The following is a 22,072-nucleotide window of genomic DNA, read 5'->3' as shown; positions in this document are numbered from 1 at the left end:
ACGAAGATTGCTTCTCCTTGATCGATTTTCATAGTCCTCACACTTAATTTCTAGCTCATGAATGCACTCCATTTGTTGTCTTATTTGTTCCTGGTCTTCTTCAAGCGCATCTGCCACCGTATCCATTTTGTCCTCTAGTGAGGAGGTGCGCTGTAGTATCTCCTGCATTTGTGCCGTGACTGATTTCATAGCAAGAGTCAGTTCCTGCCTGAATGTCTCCTGGAGGGTTTTTATAAGAATAGCTGTAGGCACCACAGTGTCCTCTTGTGCCAGCCCCTCCTCGCTGTCCCCTGCAGTGTCCTGCCGCGTGGCGAGGGTGTTAGTGATATCTGGGGTTGGAGCCGTGGCCGCCATTTTGGAGCTGCCAGAATCGGACAGCAGATCTGCTATTGATCGGCTTGCCGGCTGAGAGGAGCCACCTTTCTTTGGCATGGTAGCTTGCCGGTGTTCAGGATAGAAGAAGGGGACTCCGAAGTCCTTTTTTGCAGTAGTCGGCGTGCTAATAGGGGTAATTATGGACTTAATGGGAATTGAAGCTCATTGCCGCCAAACCACCCTCATCTAGCCTCGGGTATGTTCCCCAAAGTATACTGATTGTGGTGTTAGCATTCAGATTGGGCATCAGGTGTCAATACACCTAGGCCCAACAAAAATACCACCAGTTGGAATGCAATGTATCCTTACTGTCAGTAAGAGGGTATCATGTGGCTAGATAAATGGCTTTGGGGCAGCAGGAAATAGAGTGTATATATATGGGCTGCAGATGTAAAGCGATCCTAGCCTAGGATGCAGCTCCCCTTATTTATGCACACTGGTGGTAGTGTCCACACCTCCCACCTGTAGTTTATCCAGCTCCGTAGGTGGTAAGTGGGTGGGTATGGGGCAGCAGGAGACGGTGTGCAGCTGTAAGCTGCAGATGAGATATGACTCCAGCAAGGCACAATTCCCCCCTTGAAAGCCCAGGGATTCTTCTGATAACACGCGGCGATTCCAAGATGGCGCTGGGACTGGCGGGAAATCCCCTACTCCTCACACCGACATCAGTGAGGTATCCGGGGTAGTCGCTGGGCCGCCAGGGGAGCAGAGCGCCGCTACGGAAATTGAAGCTGTCCAGCAAAGCCGCCGGCCGGCGCGTCCTCCAGCCACATGCACCGCTGCAAGGCAGAAGACAGGTTCCAGCAGCGTCCGTCCAGCACGCCAGGGATCACCGCCAAGAGCGCCGGGTCAGGGGAGGGACCTCCGCAGGTAAGCGGTAAACCGCATAAGTGGCAAGCCAGGATAGGAGAGGGGGTGCTGGGAGGAAAGGAGCACGTACCTCCCTGTGTCCACTGTGATCCGGCTTAAGCCCCGCTCGTGGGGTTGTAAAGATGGCGGCGCCGCTACCCCTGTCTTCTCCCTCTTCTCTCCGGATCTGGCTCCCGTGTCGGGGTGAGATCACCGACCTCCCGCAGACTGCTCCAGGGCCAGACAGGTCTTCCCAACTGTCACGGGGGTTGTTTTAGTCCTAAATTGCCTTTTGTTCTCCGTGGGAAAGCAGGAGTTGAGCAGGAGCTCCACAGAGATGCGACCGCTCTTCTTCACATCCAGGCCACGCTCCCGAGCCACTTGTTTTTAATCTGCATAACCCCACCTATTGTAACCCTCCCCCTTTGTTCCAATGTGCACTACTGAGTGCCAGGAGGAGGTGTGCGAGAGGGAAAATAAAAAAAAAACAAGCGAGCAGCTGTCTTCCCTGATGCGGGGTATAGACTCTGCTGCCTACCTATCACGATGCTGCCCACCGCTGGTCCAGCAGCAGACTGAAGAGGACTGCCACCGCACTGCCTTTTATAGGCCAAGGGCCCATTGTGACACTTGAGGGTTCCAGCCCATTGTGACACGTGAGGGTTCCAGACCATGGCCAAGGGCCCATTGTGACACGTGAGGGTTCCAGACCATGGCCAAGGGCCCATTGTGACACGTGCGGGTCCCGCGCGCAGATTCTATCTACTGCAGGCAGCGCACCTGGTTGCTAGAAAGCATTAGAATACTCACACAGGTGTTGATAGGCAGCATATTCATGATCAGCACAGACACAATTTTTCCTTTTTTTAAATACCTATACACCAACATTTAAAAGTCAGTGGTCCACAAGAGGGAGACAACGTTTTCCAAAAGAAATCATGCTGTCACAAATGTGGTATGTATGGCAGAACTACTCATGGGTTACTTAAAAGAAAGCACTAAGTACTGATAGCAAGGGGCCTAACTTTGTAGCTGGTCTATTTGCAACACTGTAACAAAGGCCAAATACATGTCCACATCTTCACACGCCGGTTGCAACCAGTAAAGAGAGATTGATTGATTGATAGATTTCAGATTGAACGCAATACAATGCTTGACATGCCTAGAGGCAAACAATGCGCACAGAAAATGTTGCAATTGGTCAAGCTAAATCAAGCAAAATGCATTTGGCATCTGAAATGTGCAACTTTGACCCTGAAAAGAATTCACATAATGGGTTATAGCACAACTTGTGCTGATTTCAATTCAATCTGCATTTGGAAGCCGGATCAGAGAAGGAGTGCACTGTTCCCGGAGATACCGCAATAACCGCTCAATGCGTGGAGTGGACAGAGCAAGCTCTTTTTCCATCTCCCTGTTCTAAAAATCCATTTAATATGAGGTCCCCAAATAGGAGACGTATCAGATATTAAACTGATAAGAACAGGTGCTACACTTGATCTTGAGTGGCGGCGGCGGCAAGTGGCCACTTGTTTTTAATCTGCATAACCCCACCTATTGTAACCCTCCCCCTTTGTTCCAATGTGCACTACTGAGTGCCAGGAGGAGGTGTGCGAGAGGGAAAATAAGAAAAAACAAGCGAGCAGCTGTCTTCCCTGATGCGGGGTATAGACAGTGCTGCCTACCCATCACCATGCTGCCCGCCGCTACTCCAGCAGCAGACTGAAGAGGACTGCCACCGCACTGCCTTTTATAGGCCAAGGGCCCATTGTGACACGTGAGGGTTCCAGCCCATTGTGACACGTGAGGGTTCCAGACCATGGCCAAGGGCCCATTGTGACACGTGAGGGTTCCAGACCATGGCCAAGGGCCCATTGTGACACGTGAGGGTTCCGCGCGCAGATTCTATCTAATGCCGGCAGCGCACCTGGTTGCTAGAAAGCATTAGAATACTCACACAGGTGTAGATAGGCAGCATATTCATGATCAGCACAGACACAATTTTAACTTTTTTTTAAATACCTATGCACCAACATTTAAAAGTCAGTGTTCCACAAGAGGGAGACAACGTTTTCCAAAAGAAATCATGCTGTCACAAATGTGGTATGTATGGCAGAACTACTCATGCGTTACTTAAATGAAAGCACTAAGTTCTGATAGCAAGGGGCCTAACTTTGTAGCTGGTCTATTTGCAACACTGTAACAAAGGCCAAATACATGTCCACATCTTCACACGCCGGTTGCAACCAGTAAAGAGAGATTGATTGATTGATAGATTTCAGATTGAACGCAATACAATGCTTGACATGCCTAGAGGCAAACAATGCGCACAGAAAATGTTGCAATTGGTCAAGTTAAATCAAGCAAAATGCATTTGGCATCTGAAATGTGCAACTTTGACCCTGAAAAGAATTCACATAATGGGTTATAGCACAACTTGTGCTGATTTCAATTCAATCTGCATTTGGAAGCCGGATCAGAGAAGGAGTGCACTGTTCCCGGAGATACCGCAATAACCGCTCAATGCGTGGAGTGGACAGAGCAAGCTCTTTTTCCATCTCCCTGTTCTAAAAATCCATTTAATATGAGGTCCCCAAATAGGAGACATATCAGATATTAAACTGATAAGAACAGGTGCTACACTTGATGTTGAGTGGCGGCGACGACGACGATTTCAGCCGAAAGGCCGAGCAGCAATAACCAGATATGGTTTAGCACTTTCACCACACCAAGGCCTAACGCTGCTCCTTGATCCTAGCCAAAAGGCCGAGAGGCAATAACCAGAAAGCGTTTTGCCCTTGTGCCGCACCAAGGCCTAACACTGGTACCCTTTGGGGAGATGGAGCAAAAGATTGCCCTGAGGAGGACATTTTAGAATACCGGACGCCTTCACAATGACAGTTCTGCTGTTTGTTCAAGCTGTGAGCCACTTGTTTTTAATCTGCATAACCCCACCTATTGTAACCCTCCCCCTGTGTTCCAATGTGCACTACTCAGTGCCAGGAGGAGGTGTGCGAGAGGGAAAATCAAAAAACAAACAAGCGAGCAGCTGTCTTCCCTGAGGCGGGGTATAGACCCTGCTGCCTACATATCACCATGCTGCCCGCCGCTGCTCCTGCAGCAGACTGAAGAGGACTGCCACCGCACTTCCTTTTATAGGCCAAGGGCCCATTGTGACACGTGAGGGTTCCAGCCCATTGTGACACGTGAGGGTTCCAGCCCATTGTGACACGTGAGGGTTCCAGACCATGGCCAAGGGCCCATTGTGACATGTGAGGGTTCCGCGCGCAGATTCTATCTAATGCAGGCAGCGCACCTGGTTGCTAGAAAGCATTAGAATACTCACACAGGTGTAGATAGGCAGCATATTCATGATCAGCACAGACACAATTTTAACTTTTTTTAAATACCTATGCACCAACATTTAAAAGTCAGTGTTCCACAAGAGGGAGACAACGTTTTCCAAAAGAAATCATGCTGTCACAAATGTGGTATGTATGGCAGAACTACTCATGGGTTACTTAAATGAAAGCACTAAGTACTGATAGCAAGGGGCCTAACTTTGTAGCTGGTCTATTTGCAACACTGTAACAAAGGCCAAATACATGTCCACATCTTCACACGCCGGTTGCAACCAGTAAAGAGAGATTGATTGATTGATAGATTTCAGATTGAACGCAATACAATGCTTCACATGCCTAGAGGCAAACAATGCGCACAGAAAATGTTGCAATTGGTCAAGTTAAATCAAGCAAAATGCATTTGGCATCTGAAATGTGCAACTTTGACCCTGAAAAGAATTCACATAATGGGTTATAGCACAACTTGTGCTGATTTCAATTCAATCTGCATTTGGAAGCCGGATCAGAGAAGGAGTGCACTGTTCCCGGAGATACCGCAATAACCGCTCAATGCGTGGAGTGGACAGAGCAAGCTCTTTTTCCATCTGCCTGTTCTAAAAATCCATTTAATATGAGGTCCCCAAATAGGAGACGTATCAGATATTAAACTGATAAGAACAGGTGCTACACTTGATCTTGAGTGTCGGCGGCGGCGGCAAGTGGCCACTTGTTTTTAATCTGCATAACCCCACCTATTGTAACCCTCCCCCTTTGTTCCAATGTGCACTACTGAGTGCCAGGAGGAGGTGTGCGAGAGGGAAAATAAAAAAAAACAAGCGAGCAGCTGCCTTCCCTGATGCGGGGTATAGACCCTGCTGCCTAACTATCACCATGCTGCCCGCCGCTGCTCCTGCAGCAGACTGAAGAGGACTGCCACCGCACTGCCTTTTATAGGCCTAGGGCCCATTGTGACACGTGAGGGTTCCAGCCCATTGTGACACGTGAGGGTTCCAGACCATGGCCAAGGGCCCATTGTGACACGTGAGGGTTCCAGACCATGGCCAAGGGCCCATTGTGACATGTGAGGGTTCCGCGCGCAGATTCTATCTAATGCAGGCAGCGCACCTGGTTGCTAGAAAGCATTAGAATACTCACACAGGTGTAGATAGGCAGCATATTCATGATCAGCACAGACACAATTTTAACTTTTTTTAAATACCTATGCACCAACATTTAAAAGTCAGTGTTCCACACAAGAGGGAGACAACGTTTTCCAAAAGAAATCATGCTGTCACAAATGTGGTATGTATGGCAGAACTACTCATGGGCTACTTAAATGAAAGCACTAAGTACTGATAGCAAGGGGCCTAACTTTGTAGCTGGTATATTTGCAACACTGTAACAAAGGCCAAATACATGTCCACATCTTCACACGCCGGTTGCAACCAGTAAAGAGAGATTGATTGATTGATAGATTTCAGATTGAACGCAATACAATGCTTGACATGCCTAGAGGCAAACAATGCGCACAGAAAATGTTGCAATTGGTCAAGTTAAATCAAGCAAAATGCATTTGGCATCTGAAATGTGCAACTTTGACCCTGAAAAGAATTCACATAATGGGTTATAGCACAACTTGTGCTGATTTCAATTCAATCTGCATTTGGAAGCCGGATCAGAGAAGGAGTGCACTGTTCCCGGAGATACCGCAATAACCGCTCAATGCGTGGAGTGGACAGAGCAAGCTCTTTTTCCATCTCCCTGTTCTAAAAATCCATTTAATATGAGGTCCCCAAATAGGAGACGTATCAGATATTAAACTGATAAGAACAGGTGCTACACTTGATCTTGAGTGGCGGCGACGACGACGACGATTTCAGCCGAAAGGCCGAGCAGCAATAACCAGATATGGTTTAGCACTTTCACCACACCAAGGCCTAACGCTGCTCCTTGATCCTAGCCAAAAGGCCGAGAGGCAATAACCAGAAAGCGTTTTGCCCTTGTGCCGCACCAAGGCCTAACACTGGTACCCTTTGGGGAGATGGAGCAAAAGATTGCCCTGAGGAGGACATTTTAGAATACCGGACGCCTTCACAATGACAGTTCTGCTGTTTGTTCAAGCTGTGAGCCACTTGTTTTTAATCTGCATAACCCCACCTATTGTAACCCTCCCCCTTTGTTCCAATGTGCACTACTCAGTGCCAGGAGGAGGTGTGCGAGAAGGAAAATCAAAAAACAAACAAGCGAGCAGCTGTCTTCCCTGAGGCGGGGTATAGACCCTGCTGCCTACATATCACCATGCTGCCCACCGCTGGTCCAGCAGCAGACTGAAGAGGACTGCCACCGCACTGCCTTTTATAGGCCAAGGGCCCATTGTGACACATGAGTGTTCCAGCCCATTGTGACACGTGAGGGTTCCAGACCATGGCCAAGGGCCCATTGTGACATGTGAGGGTTCCGCGCGCAGATTCTTTCTAATGCCGGCAGTGCACCTGGTTGCTAGAAAGCATTAGAATACTCACACAGGTGTAGATAGGCAGCATATTCATGATCAGCACAGACACAATTTTAACTTTTTTTAAATACCTATGCACCAACATTTAAAAGTCAGTGTTCCACAAGAGGGAGACAACGTTTTCCAAAAGAAATCATGCTGTCACAAATGTGGTATGTATGGCAGAACTACTCATGGGCTACTTAAATGAAAGCACTAAGTACTGATAGCAAGGGGCCTAACTTTGTAGCTGGTCTATTTGCAACACTGTAACAAAGGCCAAATACATGTCCACATCTTCACACGCCGGTTGCAACCAGTAAAGAGAGATTGATTGATTGATAGATTTCAGATTGAACGCAATACAATGCTTGACATGCCTAGAGGCAAACAATGCGCACAGAAAATGTTGCAATTGGTCAAGTTAAATCAAGCAAAATGCATTTGGCATCTGAAATGTGCAACTTTGACCCTGAAAAGAATTCACATAATGGGTTATAGCACAACTTGTGCTGATTTCAATTCAATCTGCATTTGGAAGCCGGATCAGAGAAGGAGTGCACTGTTCCCGGAGATACCGCAATAACCGCTCAATGCGTGGAGTGGACAGAGCAAGCTCTTTTTCCATCTCCCTGTTCTAAAAATCCATTTAATATAAGGTCCCCAAATAGGAGACGTATCAGATATTAAACTGATAAGAACAGGTGCTACACTTGATCTTGAGTGGCGGCGACGACGATTTCAGCCGGAAGGCCGAGCAGCAATAACCAGATATGGTTTAGCACTTTCACCACACCAAGGCCTAACGCTGCTCCTTGATCCTAGCCAAAAGGCCAAGAGGCAATAACCAGAAAGCGTTTTGCCCTTGTGCCGCACCAAGGCCTAACACTGGTACCCTTTGGGGAGATGGAGCAAAAGATTGCCCTGAGGAGGACATTTTAGAATACCGGACGCCTTCACAATGACAGTTCTGCTGTTTGTTCAAGCTGTGAGCCACTTGTTTTTAATCTGCATAACCCCACCTATTGTAACCCTCCCCCTTTGTTCCAATGTGCACTACTCAGTGCCAGGAGGAGGTGTGCGAGAGGGAAAATCAAAAAACAAACAAGCGAGCAGCTGTCTTCCCTGAGGCGGGGTATAGACCCTGCTGCCTACATATCACCATGCTGCCCACCGCTGGTCCAGCAGCAGACTGAAGAGGACTGCCACCGCACTGCCTTTTATAGGCCAAGGGCCCATTGTGACACATGAGTGTTCCAGCCCATTGTGACACGTGAGGGTTCCAGACCATGGCCAAGGGCCCATTGTGACATGTGAGGGTTCCGCGCGCAGATTCTTTCTAATGCCGGCAGTGCACCTGGTTGCTAGAAAGCATTAGAATACTCACACAGGTGTAGATAGGCAGCATATTCATGATCAGCACAGACACAATTTTAACTTTTTTTAAATACCTATGCACCAACATTTAAAAGTCAGTGTTCCACAAGAGGGAGACAACGTTTTCCAAAAGAAATCATGCTGTCACAAATGTGGTATGTATGGCAGAACTACTCATGGGCTACTTAAATGAAAGCACTAAGTACTGATAGCAAGGGGCCTAACTTTGTAGCTGGTCTATTTGCAACACTGTAACAAAGGCCAAATACATGTCCACATCTTCACACGCCGGTTGCAACCAGTAAAGAGAGATTGATTGATTGATAGATTTCAGATTGAACGCAATACAATGCTTGACATGCCTAGAGGCAAACAATGCGCACAGAAAATGTTGCAATTGGTCAAGTTAAATCAAGCAAAATGCATTTGGCATCTGAAATGTGCAACTTTGACCCTGAAAAGAATTCACATAATGGGTTATAGAACAACTTGTGCTGATTTCAATTCAATCTGCATTTGGAAGCCGGAACAGAGAAGGAGTGCACTGTTCCCGGAGATACCGCAATAACCGCTCAATGCGTGGAGTGGACAGAGCAAGCTCTTTTTCCATCTGCCTGTTCTAAAAATCCATTTAATATAAGGTCCCCAAATAGGAGACGTATCAGATATTAAACTGATAAGAACAGGTGCTACACTTGATCTTGAGTGGCGGCGGCGGCGGCAAGTGGCCACTTGTTTTTAATCTGCATAACCCCACCTATTGTAACCCTCCCCCTTTGTTCCAATGTGCACTACTGAGTGCCAGGAGGAGGTGTGCGAGAGGGAAAATTAAAAAAAACAAGCGAGCAGCTGCCTTCCCTGATGCGGGGTATAGACCCTGCTGCCTAACTATCACCATGCTGCCCGCCGCTGCTCCTGCAGCAGACTGAAGAGGACTGCCACCGCACTGCCTTTTATAGGCCAAGGGCCCATTGTGACACGTGAGGGTTCCAGCCCATTGTGACACGTGAGGGTTCCAGACCATGGCCAAGGGCCCATTGTGACACGTGAGGGTTCCAGACCATGGCCAAGGGCCCATTGTGACATGTGAGGGTTCCGCGCGCAGATTCTATCTAATGCAGGCAGCGCACCTGGTTGCTAGAAAGCATTAGAATACTCACACAGGTGTAGATAGGCAGCATATTCATGATCAGCACAGACACAATTTTAACTTTTTTTAAATACCTATGCACCAACATTTAAAAGTCAGTGTTCCACAAGAGGGAGACAACGTTTTCCAAAAGAAATCATGCTGTCACAAATGTGGTATGTATGGCAGAACTACTCATGGGTTACTTAAATGAAAGCACTAAGTACTGATAGCAAGGGGCCTAACTTTGTAGCTGGTCTATTTGCAACACTGTAACAAAGGCCAAATACATGTCCACATCTTCACACGCCTGTTGCAACCAGTAAAGAGAGATTGATTGATTGATAGATTTCAGATTGAACGCAATACAATGCTTGACATGCCTAGAGGCAAACAATGCGCACAGAAAATGTTGCAATTGGTCAAGTTAAATCAAGCAAAATGCATTTGGCATCTGAAATGTGCAACTTTGACCCTGAAAAGAATTCACATAATGGGTTATAGCACAACTTGTGCTGATTTCAATTCAATCTGCATTTGGAAGCCGGATCAGAGAAGGAGTGCACTGTTCCCGGAGATACCGCAATAACCGCTCAATGCGTGGAGTGGACAGAGCAAGCTCTTTTTCCATCTCCCTGTTCTAAAAATCCATTTAATATGAGGTCCCCAAATAGGAGACGTATCAGATATTAAACTGATAAGAACAGGTGCTACACTTGATCTTGAGTGGCAGCGACGACGACGACGATTTCAGCCGAAAGGCCGAGCAGCAATAACCAGATATGGTTAGCACTTTCACCACACCAAGGCCTAACGCTGCTCCTTGATCCTAGCCAAAAGGCCGAGAGGCAATAACCAGAAAGCGTTTTGCCCTTGTGCCGCACCAAGGCCTAACACTGGTACCCTTTGGGGAGATGGAGCAAAAGATTGCCCTGAGGAGGACATTTTAGAATACCGGACGCCTTCACAATGACAGTTCTGCTGTTTGTTCAAGCTGTGAGCCACTTGTTTTTAATCTGCATAACCCCACCTATTGTAACCCTCCCCCTTTGTTCCAATGTGCACTACTCAGTGCCAGGAGGAGGTGTGCGAGAGGGAAAATCAAAAAACAAACAAGCGAGCAGCTGTCTTCCCTGAGGCGGGGTATAGACCCTGCTGCCTACATATCACCATGCTGCCCACCGCTGGTCCAGCAGCAGACTGAAGAGGACTGCCACCGCACTGCCTTTTATAGGCCAAGGGCCCATTGTGACACATGAGTGTTCCAGCCCATTGTGACACGTGAGGGTTCCAGACCATGGCCAAGGGCCCATTGTGACATGTGAGGGTTCCGCGCGCAGATTCTATCTAATGCAGGCAGCGCACCTGGTTGCTAGAAAGCATTAGAATACTCACACAGGTGTAGATAGGCAGCATATTCATGATCAGCACAGACACAATTTTAACTTTTTTTAAATACCTATGCACCAACATTTAAAAGTCAGTGTTCCACACAAGAGGGAGACAACGTTTTCCAAAAGAAATCATGCTGTCACAAATGTGGTATGTATGGCAGAACTACTCATGGGCTACTTAAATGAAAGCACTAAGTACTGATAGCAAGGGGCCTAACTTTGTAGCTGGTATATTTGCAACACTGTAACAAAGGCCAAATACATGTCCACATCTTCACACGCCGGTTGCAACCAGTAAAGAGAGATTGATTGATTGATAGATTTCAGATTGAACGCAATACAATGCTTGACATGCCTAGAGGCAAACAATGCGCACAGAAAATGTTGCAATTGGTCAAGTTAAATCAAGCAAAATGCATTTGGCATCTGAAATGTGCAACTTTGACCCTGAAAAGAATTCACATAATGGGTTATAGCACAACTTGTGCTGATTTCAATTCAATCTGCATTTGGAAGCCGGATCAGAGAAGGAGTGCACTGTTCCCGGAGATACCGCAATAACCGCTCAATGCGTGGAGTGGACAGAGCAAGCTCTTTTTCCATCTCCCTGTTCTAAAAATCCATTTAATATAAGGTCCCCAAATAGGAGACGTATCAGATATTAAACTGATAAGAACAGGTGCTACACTTGATCTTGAGTGGCGGCGACGACGACGACGATTTCAGCCGAAAGGCCGAGCAGCAATAACCAGATATGGTTTAGCACTTTCACCACACCAAGGCCTAACGCTGCTCCTTGATCCTAGCCAAAAGGCCGAGAGGCAATAACCAGAAAGCGTTTTGCCCTTGTGCCGCACCAAGGCCTAACACTGGTACCCTTTGGGGAGATGGAGCAAAAGATTGCCCTGAGGAGGACATTTTAGAATACCGGACGCCTTCACAATGACAGTTCTGCTGTTTGTTCAAGCTGTGAGCCACTTGTTTTTAATCTGCATAACCCCACCTATTGTAACCCTCCCCCTTTGTTCCAATGTGCACTACTCAGTGCCAGGAGGAGGTGTGCGAGAAGGAAAATCAAAAAACAAACAAGCGAGCAGCTGTCTTCCCTGAGGCGGGGTATAGACCCTGCTGCCTACATATCACCATGCTGCCCACCGCTGGTCCAGCAGCAGACTGAAGAGGACTGCCACCGCACTGCCTTTTATAGGCCAAGGGCCCATTGTGACACATGAGTGTTCCAGCCCATTGTGACACGTGAGGGTTCCAGACCATGGCCAAGGGCCCATTGTGACATGTGAGGGTTCCGCGCGCAGATTCTTTCTAATGCCGGCAGTGCACCTGGTTGCTAGAAAGCATTAGAATACTCACACAGGTGTAGATAGGCAGCATATTCATGATCAGCACAGACACAATTTTAACTTTTTTTAAATACCTATGCACCAACATTTAAAAGTCAGTGTTCCACAAGAGGGAGACAACGTTTTCCAAAAGAAATCATGCTGTCACAAATGTGGTATGTATGGCAGAACTACTCATGGGCTACTTAAATGAAAGCACTAAGTACTGATAGCAAGGGGCCTAACTTTGTAGCTGGTCTATTTGCAACACTGTAACAAAGGCCAAATACATGTCCACATCTTCACACGCCGGTTGCAACCAGTAAAGAGAGATTGATTGATTGATAGATTTCAGATTGAACGCAATACAATGCTTGACATGCCTAGAGGCAAACAATGCGCACAGAAAATGTTGCAATTGGTCAAGTTAAATCAAGCAAAATGCATTTGGCATCTGAAATGTGCAACTTTGACCCTGAAAAGAATTCACATAATGGGTTATAGCACAACTTGTGCTGATTTCAATTCAATCTGCATTTGGAAGCCGGATCAGAGAAGGAGTGCACTGTTCCCGGAGATACCGCAATAACCGCTCAATGCGTGGAGTGGACAGAGCAAGCTCTTTTTCCATCTCCCTGTTCTAAAAATCCATTTAATATAAGGTCCCCAAATAGGAGACGTATCAGATATTAAACTGATAAGAACAGGTGCTACACTTGATCTTGAGTGGCGGCGACGACGATTTCAGCCGGAAGGCCGAGCAGCAATAACCAGATATGGTTTAGCACTTTCACCACACCAAGGCCTAACGCTGCTCCTTGATCCTAGCCAAAAGGCCAAGAGGCAATAACCAGAAAGCGTTTTGCCCTTGTGCCGCACCAAGGCCTAACACTGGTACCCTTTGGGGAGATGGAGCAAAAGATTGCCCTGAGGAGGACATTTTAGAATACCGGACGCCTTCACAATGACAGTTCTGCTGTTTGTTCAAGCTGTGAGCCACTTGTTTTTAATCTGCATAACCCCACCTATTGTAACCCTCCCCCTTTGTTCCAATGTGCACTACTCAGTGCCAGGAGGTGGTGTGCGAGAGGGAAAATCAAAAAACAAACAAGCGAGCAGCTGTCTTCCCTGAGGCGGGGTATAGACCCTGCTGCCTACATATCACCATGCTGCCCACCGCTGGTCCAGCAGCAGACTGAAGAGGACTGCCACCGCACTGCCTTTTATAGGCCAAGGGCCCATTGTGACACATGAGTGTTCCAGCCCATTGTGACACGTGAGGGTTCCAGACCATGGTCAAGGGCCCATTGTGACATGTGAGGGTTCCGCGCGCAGATTCTATCTAATGCAGGCAGCGCACCTGGTTGCTAGAAAGCATTAGAATACTCACACAGGTGTAGATAGGCAGCATATTCATGATCAGCACAGACACAATTTTAACTTTTTTTAAATACCTATGCACCAACATTTAAAAGTCAGTGTTCCACACAAGAGGGAGACAACGTTTTCCAAAAGAAATCATGCTGTCACAAATGTGGTATGTATGGCAGAACTACTCATGGGCTACTTAAATGAAAGCACTAAGTACTGATAGCAAGGGGCCTAACTTTGTAGCTGGTCTATTTGCAACACTGTAACAAAGGCCAAATACATGTCCACATCTTCACACGCCGGTTGCAACCAGTAAAGAGAGATTGATTGATTGATAGATTTCAGATTGAACGCAATACAATGCTTGACATGCCTAGAGGCAAACAATGCGCACAGAAAATGTTGCAATTGGTCAAGTTAAATCAAGCAAAATGCATTTGGCATCTGAAATGTGCAACTTTGACCCTGAAAAGAATTCACATAATGGGTTATAGCACAACTTGTGCTGATTTCAATTCAATCTGCATTTGGAAGCCGGATCAGAGAAGGAGTGCACTGTTCCCGGAGATACCACAATAACCGCTCAATGCATGGAGTGGACAGAGCAAGCTCTTTTTCCATCTCCCTATTCTAAAAATCCATTTAATATAAGGTCCCCAAATAGGAGACGTATCAGATATTAAACTGATAAGAACAGGTGCTACACTTGATCTTGAGTGGCGGCGACGACGACGACGATTTCAGCCGAAAGGCCGAGCAGCAATAACCAGATATGGTTTAGCACTTTCACCACACCAAGGCCTAACGCTGCTCCTTGATCCTAGCCAAAAGGCCGAGAGGCAATAACCAGAAAGCGTTTTGCCCTTGTGCCGCACCAAGGCCTAACACTGGTACCCTTTGGGGAGATGGAGCAAAAGATTGCCCTGAGGAGGACATTTTAGAATACCGGACGCCTTCACAATGACAGTTCTGCTGTTTGTTCAAGCTGTGAGCCACTTGTTTTTAATCTGCATAACCCCACCTATTGTAACCCTCCCCCTTTGTTCCAATGTGCACTACTCAGTGCCAGGAGGAGGTGTGCGAGAGGGAAAATCAAAAAACAAACAAGCGAGCAGCTGTCTTCCCTGAGGCGGGGTATAGACCCTGCTGCCTACATATCACCATGCTGCCCACCGCTGGTCCAGCAGCAGACTGAAGAGGACTGCCACCGCACTGCCTTTTATAGGCCAAGGGCCCATTGTGACACATGAGTGTTCCAGCCCATTGTGACACGTGAGGGTTCCAGACCATGGCCAAGGGCCTATTGTGACACGTGAGGGTTCCGCGCGCAGATTCTATCTAATGCAGGCAGCGCACCTGGTTGCTAGAAAGCATTAGAATACTCACACAGGTGTAGATAGGCAGCATATTCATGATCAGCACAGACACAATTTTAACTTTTTTTAAATACCTATGCACCAACATTTAAAAGTCAGTGTTCCACAAGAGGGAGACAACGTTTTCCAAAAGAAATCATGCTGTCACAAATGTGGTATGTATGGCAGAACTACTCATGGGTTACTTAAATGAAAGCACTAAGTACTGATAGCAAGGGGCCTAACTTTGTAGCTGGTCTATTTGCAACACTGTAACAAAGGCCAAATACATGTCCACATCTTCACACGCCAGTTGCAACCAGTAAAGAGAGATTGATTGATTGATAGATTTCAGATTGAACGCAATACAATGCTTGACATGCCTAGAGGCAAACAATGCGCACAGAAAATGTTGCAATTGGTCAAGTTAAATCAAGCAAAATGCATTTGGCATCTGAAATGTGCAACTTTGACCCTGAAAAGAATTCACATAATGGGTTATAGCACAACTTGTGCTGATTTCAATTCAATCTGCATTTGGAAGCCGGATCAGAGAAGGAGTGCACTGTTCCCGGAGATACCGCAATAACCGCTCAATGCGTAGAGTGGACAGAGCAAGCTCTTTTTCCATCTCCCTGTTCTAAAAATCCATTTAATATGAGGTCCCCAAATAGGAGACGTATCAGATATTAAACTGATAAGAACAGGTGCTACACTTGATCTTGAGTGGCGGCGGCGGCGGCAAGTGGCCACTTGTTTTTAATCTGCATAACCCCACCTATTGTAACCCTCCCCCTTTGTTCCAATGTGCACTACTGAGTGCCAGGAGGAGGTGTGCGAGAGGGAAAATAAAAAAAAACAAGCGAGCAGCTGCCTTCCCTGATGCGGGGTATAGACCCTGCTGCCTAACTATCACCATGCTGCCCGCCGCTGCTCCTGCAGCAGACTGAAGAGGACTGCCACCGCACTGCCTTTTATAGGCCAAGGGCCCATTGTGACACGTGAGGGTTCCAGCCCATTGTGACACGTGAGGGTTCCAGACCATGGCCAAGGGCCCATTGTGACACGTGAGGGTTCCAGACCATGGCCAAGGGCCCATTGTGACATGTGAGGGTTCCGCGCGCAGATTCTATCTAATGCAGGCAGCGCACCTGGTTGCTAGAAAGCATTAGAATACTCACACAGGTGTAGATAGGCAGCATATTCATGATCAGCACAGACACAATTTTAACTTTTTTTAAATACCTATGCACCAACATTTAAAAGTCAGTGTTCCACACAAGAGGGAGACAACGTTTTCCAAAAGAAATCATGCTGTCACAAATGTGGTATGTATGGCAGAACTACTCATGGGCTACTTAAATGAAAGCACTAAGTACTGATAGCAAGGGGCCTAACTTTGTAGCTGGTCTATTTGCAACACTGTAACAAAGGCCAAATACATGTCCACATCTTCACACGCCGGTTGCAACCAGTAAAGAGAGATTGATTGATTGATAGATTTCAGATTGAACGCAATACAATGCTTGACATGCCTAGAGGCAAACAATGCGCACAGAAAATGTTGCAATTGGTCAAGTTAAATCAAGCAAAATGCATTTGGCATCTGAAATGTGCAACTTTGACCCTGAAAAGAATTCACATAATGGGTTATAGCACAACTTGTGCTGATTTCAATTCAATCTGCATTTGGAAGCCGGATCAGAGAAGGAGTGCACTGTTCCCGGAGATACCGCAATAACCGCTCAATGCGTGGAGTGGACAGAGCAACCTCTTTTTCCATCTCCCTGTTCTAAAAATCCATTTAATATAAGGTCCCCAAATAGGAGACGTATCAGATATTAAACTGATAAGAACAGGTGCTACACTTGATCTTGAGTGGCGGTGACGACGATTTCAGCCGGAAGGCCGAGCAGCAATAACCAGATATGGTTTAGCACTTTCACCACACCAAGGCCTAACGCTGCTCCTTGATCCTAGCCAAAAGGCCGAGAGGCAATAACCAGAAAGCGTTTTGCCCTTGTGCCGCACCAAGGCCTAACACTGGTACCCTTTGGGGAGATGGAGCAAAAGATTGCCCTGAGGAGGACATTTTAGAATACCGGACGCCTTCACAATGACAGTTCTGCTGTTTGTTCAAGCTGTGAGCCACTTGTTTTTAATCTGCATAACCCCACCTATTGTAACCCTCCCCCTTTGTTCCAATGTGCACTACTCAGTGCCAGGAGGAGGTGTGCGAGAGGGAAAATCAAAAAACAAACAAGCGAGCAGCTGTCTTCCCTGAGGCGGGGTATAGACCCTGCTGCCTACATATCACCATGCTGCCCACCGCTGGTCCAGCAGCAGACTGAAGAGGACTGCCACCGCACTGCCTTTTATAGGCCAAGGGCCCATTGTGACACATGAGTGTTCCAGCCCATTGTGACACGTGAGGGTTCCAGACCATGGCCAAGGGCCCATTGTGACATGTGAGGGTTCCGCGCGCAGATTCTATCTAATGCAGGCAGCGCACCTGGTTGCTAGAAAGCATTAGAATACTCACACAGGTGTAGATAGGCAGCATATTCATGATCAGCACAGACACAATTTTAACTTTTTTTAAATACCTATGCACCAACATTTAAAAGTCAGTGTTCCACACAAGAGGGAGACAACGTTTTCCAAAAGAAATCATGCTGTCACAAATGTGGTATGTATGGCAGAACTACTCATGGGCTACTTAAATGAAAGCACTAAGTACTGATAGCAAGGGGCCTAACTTTGTAGCTGGTCTATTTGCAACACTGTAACAAAGGCCAAATACATGTCCACATCTTCACACGCCGGTTGCAACCAGTAAAGAGAGATTGATTGATTGATAGATTTCAGATTGAACGCAATACAATGCTTGACATGCCTAGAGGCAAACAATGCGCACAGAAAATGTTGCAATTGGTCAAGTTAAATCAAGCAAAATGCATTTGGCATCTGAAATGTGCAACTTTGACCCTGAAAAGAATTCACATAATGGGTTATAGCACAACTTGTGCTGATTTCAATTCAATCTGCATTTGGAAGCCGGATCAGAGAAGGAGTGCACTGTTCCCGGAGATACCGCAATAACCGCTCAATGCGTGGAGTGGACAGAGCAAGCTCTTTTTCCATCTCCCTGTTCTAAAAATCCATTTAATATAAGGTCCCCAAATAGGAGACGTATCAGATATTAAACTGATAAGAACAGGTGCTACACTTGATCTTGAGTGGCGGCGACGACGACGACGATTTCAGCCGAAAGGCCGAGCAGCAATAACCAGATATGGTTTAGCACTTTCACCACACCAAGGCCTAACGCTGCTCCTTGATCCTAGCCAAAAGGCCGAGAGGCAATAACCAGAAAGCGTTTTGCCCTTGTGCCGCACCAAGGCCTAACACTGGTACCCTTTGGGGAGATGGAGCAAAAGATTGCCCTGAGGAGGACATTTTAGAATACCGGACGCCTTCACAATGACAGTTCTGCTGTTTGTTCAAGCTGTGAGCCACTTGTTTTTAATCTGCATAACCCCACCTATTGTAACCCTCCCCCTTTGTTCCAATGTGCACTACTCAGTGCCAGGAGGAGGTGTGCGAGAGGGAAAATCAAAAAACAAACAAGCGAGCAGCTGTCTTCCCTGAGGCGGGGTATAGACCCTGCTGCCTACATATCACCATGCTGCCCACCGCTGGTCCAGCAGCAGACTGAAGAGGACTGCCACCGCACTGCCTTTTATAGGCCAAGGGCCCATTGTGACACATGAGTGTTCCAGCCCATTGTGACACGTGAGGGTTCCAGACCATGGCCAAGGGCCCATTGTGACATGTGAGGGTTCCGCGCGCAGATTCTATCTAATGCAGGCAGCGCACCTGGTTGCTAGAAAGCATTAGAATACTCACACAGGTGTAGATAGGCAGCATATTCATGATCAGCACAGACACAATTTTAACTTTTTTTAAATACCTATGCACCAACATTTAAAAGTCAGTGTTCCACAAGAGGGAGACAACGTTTCCCAAAAGAAATCATGCTGTCACAAATGTGGTATGTATGGCAGAACTACTCATGGGCTACTTAAATGAAAGCACTAAGTACTGATAGCAAGGGGCCTAACTTTGTAGCTGGTCTATTTGCAACACTGTAACAAAGGCCAAATACATGTCCACATCTTCACACGCCGGTTGCAACCAGTAAAGAGAGATTGATTGATTGATAGATTTCAGATTGAACGCAATACAATGCTTGACATGCCTAGAGGCAAACAATGCGCACAGAAAATGTTGCAATTGGTCAAGTTAAATCAAGCAAAATGCATTTGGCATCTGAAATGTGCAACTTTGACCCTGAAAAGAATTCACATAATGGGTTATAGCACAACTTGTGCTGATTTCAATTCAATCTGCATTTGGAAGCCGGATCAGAGAAGGAGTGCACTGTTCCCGGAGATACCGCAATAACCGCTCAATGCGTGGAGTGGACAGAGCAAGCTCTTTTTCCATCTCCCTGTTCTAAAAATCCATTTAATATAAGGTCCCCAAATAGGAGACGTATCAGATATTAAACTGATAAGAACAGGTGCTACACTTGATCTTGAGTGGCGGCGACGACAACGACGACGACGATTTCAGCCGAAAGACCGAGCAGCAATAACCAGATATGGTTTAGCACTTTCACCACACCAAGGCCTAACGCTGCTCCTTGATCCTAGCCAAAAGGCCAAGAGGCAATAACCAGAAAGCGTTTTGCCCTTGTGCCGCACCAAGGCCTAACACTGGTACCCTTTGGGGAGATGGAGCAAAAGATTGCCCTGAGGAGGACATTTTAGAATACCGGACGCCTTCACAATGACAGTTCTGCTGTTTGTTCAAGCTGTGAGCCACTTGTTTTTAATCTGCATAACCCCACCTATTGTAACCCTCCCCCTTTGTTCCAATGTGCACTACTCAGTGCCAGGAGGTGGTGTGCGAGAGGGAAAATCAAAAAACAAACAAGCGAGCAGCTGTCTTCCCTGAGGCGGGGTATAGACCCTGCTGCCTACATATCACCATGCTGCCCACCGCTGGTCCAGCAGCAGACTGAAGAGGACTGCCACCGCACTGCCTTTTATAGGCCAAGGGCCCATTGTGACACATGAGTGTTCCAGCCCATTGTGACACGTGAGGGTTCCAGACCATGGTCAAGGGCCCATTGTGACATGTGAGGGTTCCGCGCGCAGATTCTATCTAATGCAGGCAGCGCACCTGGTTGCTAGAAAGCATTAGAATACTCACACAGGTGTAGATAGGCAGCATATTCATGATCAGCACAGACACAATTTTAACTTTTTTTAAATACCTATGCACCAACATTTAAAAGTCAGTGTTCCACACAAGAGGGAGACAACGTTTTCCAAAAGAAATCATGCTGTCACAAATGTGGTATGTATGGCAGAACTACTCATGGGCTACTTAAATGAAAGCACTAAGTACTGATAGCAAGGGGCCTAACTTTGTAGCTGGTCTATTTGCAACACTGTAACAAAGGCCAAATACATGTCCACATCTTCACACGCCGGTTGCAACCAGTAAAGAGAGATTGATTGATTGATAGATTTCAGATTGAACGCAATACAATGCTTGACATGCCTAGAGGCAAACAATGCGCACAGAAAATGTTGCAATTGGTCAAGTTAAATCAAGCAAAATGCATTTGGCATCTGAAATGTGCAACTTTGACCCTGAAAAGAATTCACATAATGGGTTATAGCACAACTTGTGCTGATTTCAATTCAATCTGCATTTGGAAGCCGGATCAGAGAAGGAGTGCACTGTTCCCGGAGATACCACAATAACCGCTCAATGCATGGAGTGGACAGAGCAAGCTCTTTTTCCATCTCCCTGTTCTAAAAATCCATTTAATATAAGGTCCCCAAATAGGAGACGTATCAGATATTAAACTGATAAGAACAGGTGCTACACTTGATCTTGAGTGGCGGTGACGACGATTTCAGCCGGAAGGCCGAGCAGCAATAACCAGATATGGTTTAGCACTTTCACCACACCAAGGCCTAACGCTGCTCCTTGATCCTAGCCAAAAGGCCGAGAGGCAATAACCAGAAAGCGTTTTGCCCTTGTGCCGCACCAAGGCCTAACACTGGTACCCTTTGGGGAGATGGAGCAAAAGATTGCCCTGAGGAGGACATTTTAGAATACCGGACGCCTTCACAATGACAGTTCTGCTGTTTGTTCAAGCTGTGAGCCACTTGTTTTTAATCTGCATAACCCCACCTATTGTAACCCTCCCCCTTTGTTCCAATGTGCACTACTCAGTGCCAGGAGGAGGTGTGCGAGAGGGAAAATCAAAAAACAAACAAGTGAGCAGCTGTCTTCCCTGAGGCGGGGTATAGACCCTGCTGCCTACATATCACCATGCTGCCCACCGCTGGTCCAGCAGCAGACTGAAGAGGACTGCCACCGCACTGCCTTTTATAGGCCAAGGGCCCATTGTGACACATGAGTGTTCCAGCCCATTGTGACACGTGAGGGTTCCAGACCATGGCCAAGGGCCCATTGTGACATGTGAGGGTTCCGCGCGCAGATTCTTTCTAATGCCGGCAGCGCACCTGGTTGCTAGAAAGCATTAGAATACTCACACAGGTGTAGATAGGCAGCATATTCATGATCAGCACAGACACAATTTTAACTTTTTTTAAATACCTATGCACCAACATTTAAAAGTCAGTGTTCCACACAAGAGGGAGACAACGTTTTCCAAAAGAAATCATGCTGTCACAAATGTGGTACGTATGGCAGAACTACTCATGGGCTACTTAAATGAAAGCACTAAGTACTGATAGCAAGGGGCCTAACTTTGTAGCTGGTCTATTTGCAACACTGTAACAAAGGCCAAATACATGTCCACATCTTCACACGCCGGTTGCAACCAGTAAAGAGAGATTGATTGATTGATAGATTTCAGATTGAACGCAATACAATGCTTGACATGCCTAGAGGCAAACAATGCGCACAGAAAATGTTGCAATTGGTCAAGTTAAATCAAGC

The 22,072-nt window shown here is 46.8% G+C and overlaps 11 non-coding genes and 4 pseudogenes across 11 annotated transcripts; all 15 read right to left on the bottom strand.

Moving 5' to 3' along the window:
- Nucleotides 1-2,558: 2,558 nt before the first annotated feature.
- LOC143783624 (U2 spliceosomal RNA) lies at nt 2,559-2,736 on the bottom strand (annotated as a pseudogene).
- A 970-nt stretch (nt 2,737-3,706) lies between these two features.
- LOC143783621 (U2 spliceosomal RNA) lies at nt 3,707-3,897 on the bottom strand. Its single transcript, XR_013217316.1, has one exon. It is a non-coding gene; the product is annotated as a U2 spliceosomal RNA (small nuclear RNA).
- Nucleotides 3,898-5,094: 1,197 nt separating this feature from the next.
- Nucleotides 5,095-5,269, bottom strand: LOC143783638 (U2 spliceosomal RNA; annotated as a pseudogene).
- A 977-nt stretch (nt 5,270-6,246) lies between these two features.
- Nucleotides 6,247-6,440, bottom strand: LOC143783604 (U2 spliceosomal RNA). Its single transcript, XR_013217307.1, has one exon. It is a non-coding gene; the product is annotated as a U2 spliceosomal RNA (small nuclear RNA).
- A 1,171-nt stretch (nt 6,441-7,611) lies between these two features.
- On the bottom strand, nt 7,612-7,799 carry LOC143783547 (U2 spliceosomal RNA). Its single transcript, XR_013217251.1, has one exon. It is a non-coding gene; the product is annotated as a U2 spliceosomal RNA (small nuclear RNA).
- Nucleotides 7,800-8,970: 1,171 nt separating this feature from the next.
- LOC143783637 (U2 spliceosomal RNA) lies at nt 8,971-9,148 on the bottom strand (annotated as a pseudogene).
- Nucleotides 9,149-10,120: 972 nt separating this feature from the next.
- On the bottom strand, nt 10,121-10,314 carry LOC143783603 (U2 spliceosomal RNA). The gene has a single exon (XR_013217306.1). It is a non-coding gene; the product is annotated as a U2 spliceosomal RNA (small nuclear RNA).
- A 1,172-nt stretch (nt 10,315-11,486) lies between these two features.
- On the bottom strand, nt 11,487-11,680 carry LOC143783570 (U2 spliceosomal RNA). The gene has a single exon (XR_013217274.1). It is a non-coding gene; the product is annotated as a U2 spliceosomal RNA (small nuclear RNA).
- A 1,171-nt stretch (nt 11,681-12,851) lies between these two features.
- LOC143783546 (U2 spliceosomal RNA) lies at nt 12,852-13,039 on the bottom strand. The gene has a single exon (XR_013217250.1). It is a non-coding gene; the product is annotated as a U2 spliceosomal RNA (small nuclear RNA).
- Nucleotides 13,040-14,212: 1,173 nt separating this feature from the next.
- On the bottom strand, nt 14,213-14,406 carry LOC143783617 (U2 spliceosomal RNA). Its single transcript, XR_013217313.1, has one exon. It is a non-coding gene; the product is annotated as a U2 spliceosomal RNA (small nuclear RNA).
- A 1,171-nt stretch (nt 14,407-15,577) lies between these two features.
- LOC143783636 (U2 spliceosomal RNA) lies at nt 15,578-15,755 on the bottom strand (annotated as a pseudogene).
- A 974-nt stretch (nt 15,756-16,729) lies between these two features.
- Nucleotides 16,730-16,917, bottom strand: LOC143783635 (U2 spliceosomal RNA). The gene has a single exon (XR_013217323.1). It is a non-coding gene; the product is annotated as a U2 spliceosomal RNA (small nuclear RNA).
- Nucleotides 16,918-18,090: 1,173 nt separating this feature from the next.
- On the bottom strand, nt 18,091-18,284 carry LOC143783569 (U2 spliceosomal RNA). Its single transcript, XR_013217273.1, has one exon. It is a non-coding gene; the product is annotated as a U2 spliceosomal RNA (small nuclear RNA).
- Nucleotides 18,285-19,455: 1,171 nt separating this feature from the next.
- On the bottom strand, nt 19,456-19,646 carry LOC143783593 (U2 spliceosomal RNA). The gene has a single exon (XR_013217297.1). It is a non-coding gene; the product is annotated as a U2 spliceosomal RNA (small nuclear RNA).
- Nucleotides 19,647-20,828: 1,182 nt separating this feature from the next.
- Nucleotides 20,829-21,016, bottom strand: LOC143783614 (U2 spliceosomal RNA). Its single transcript, XR_013217310.1, has one exon. It is a non-coding gene; the product is annotated as a U2 spliceosomal RNA (small nuclear RNA).
- Nucleotides 21,017-22,072: the final 1,056 nt, after the last annotated feature.

Source organism: Ranitomeya variabilis, chromosome 6 (assembly GCF_051348905.1).
Source record: "Ranitomeya variabilis isolate aRanVar5 chromosome 6, aRanVar5.hap1, whole genome shotgun sequence".
In the NCBI taxonomy this organism is placed as follows: Eukaryota; Metazoa; Chordata; class Amphibia; order Anura; family Dendrobatidae; genus Ranitomeya; species Ranitomeya variabilis.
This window is presented reverse-complemented; position numbering and strand designations above follow the sequence as displayed.